This window comes from Phragmites australis, chromosome 17, assembly GCF_958298935.1.
Source record: "Phragmites australis chromosome 17, lpPhrAust1.1, whole genome shotgun sequence".
Classification (NCBI taxonomy): Eukaryota; Viridiplantae; Streptophyta; class Magnoliopsida; order Poales; family Poaceae; genus Phragmites; species Phragmites australis.
The window spans coordinates 549,574-551,474 of NC_084937.1; positions in this window are offsets into that span (position 1 = coordinate 549,574).

The window sequence follows — 1,901 nt, forward strand, 5'->3', positions numbered from 1 at the left end:
GAAAACGGCACCGCGCGTGGCACAAACAGCACAAAACGGGTGAAAACGGCACCGGGAGCCCGAGACGGATGAAAACGCCACCGGAAGCGCGCGATGGCCCGGCCGTGCCGCGAGCCCCACGGACGCGCGCCCAAGCCCACCTACCGGCGCAAGCGGGTGAGAACGCCACCGGGACGGCCAGGCGGATGAAAACGGCCGAAACGTGCGAAAACCTGCGCCCAAGGGCACGAAACGGCCGATACGGGTGATAACGGCCCGCGCGTGCCGGGACGGCCGGGAACGTGCGCGATAGGCCACCGGACGGCCAAGACGGAGGAAAACGGCTCCGGGGGCACAGACGGGCCCGCGCGGGTCCCGGGCGTCCGAGAGGGATGAAAACGGCGCAAGGAAGGCCGACCCGTGGCCGAGACGGCTCACCGAATGTTGGTCCGTCCAAACCTGTGACAAACGGCAGTTCGGCAGGGCCGAACCTGTCAAATACTGCCTACAGCGCGGCCCGCGGGCCTACGCGGGCCCCGGGCCCCGAACCGGACCAACCCGCGGCAGCCCGTGACAACGGCACCAAGATTCGTCATTTCTCATGGACCGACCACAGATCTCGCGAAATCGCAAGGTTCGCGGACCTGAACCTGAACCCGCGCCTCCCTGCCAGCGCGGGTCCAAGAAATGGCTGTTTTTTGGCCCATGTTACGTGATTTTTCCAAAAACAATGGGGCCTAGGCAAAATCTCAAATCAGTGAGCCCAGAGACCCAAAAAATCCCCCGAACTCCTGGGAGGGGGGATGTCCCTCAGGTATAGTAGGGAGGGGTGGTTCGGCTGGCCTGGAGAGCGGCCGAACGTTGGTTTTTGGTGGCTGGGCACGTGCTCGGCACCATGGCACCCCGGACCCTGCCGGCCGGACTCCGGCCACCGGCCGGCGGCGGTGCTCCGGCCGCCGGAGCTCCTGGGCCGGGATGCGGTTTTTTGCCCAGAATCGCCGTTTCGGCAGGGCAAATCGCCTGTTTCGGGGCTGTTTTCGCGTGACCCTCGGCAACGGGTTAAAACGGCTAAGGGAGAATGGAACGGATGAGCACGGCACCAAGAATCGCCAGTTTTCATGTGACCGAACCGTGATTTCGCGAAGTTATAAGGTTCGCGAACCTGAACCTGAGCCCGCGGCTCCCAGCGAGCGCGGAACCAAGAAAAGGCCGTTTTTTGGCCCATGTTACGTGATTTTTCCAAAAACATGGGGCCTAGGCAAAATCTCAAATCAGTGAGCCCAGAGACCCAAAAAATCCCCCGAACTCCTGGGAGGGGGGATGTCCCTCAGGTATAGTAGGGAGGGGTGGTTCGGCTGGCCTGGAGAGCGGCCGAACGTTGGTTTTTGGGTGGCTGGGCACGGGCTCGGCACCATGGCACCCCGGACCCTGCCGGCCGGACTCCGGCCACCGGCCGGCGGCGGTGCTCCGGCCGCCGGAGCACCTGGGCCGGGAAGCGGTTTTTTGCCCAGAATCGCCGTTTCGGCAGGGCAAATCGCCTGTTTCGGGGCTGTTTTCGCGTGACGCTCGGCAACGGGTTAAAACGGCTAAGGGAGAATGGAACGGATGAGCACGGCACCAAGAATCGCCAGTTTTCATGTGACCGAACCGTGATATCGCGAAGTTATAAGGTTCGCGAACCTGAACCTGAGCCCGTGGCTCCCAGCGAGCGCGGAACCAAGAAAAGGCCGTTTTTTGGCCCATGTTACGTGATTTTTCCAAAAACATGGGGCCTAGGCAAAATCTCAAATCAGTGAGCCCAGAGACCCAAAAAATCCCCCGAACTCCTGGGAGGGGGGATGTCCCTCAGGTATAGTAGGGAGGGGTGGTTCGGCTGGCCTGGAGAGCGGCCGAACGTTGGTTTTTGGGTGGCTGGGCACGGG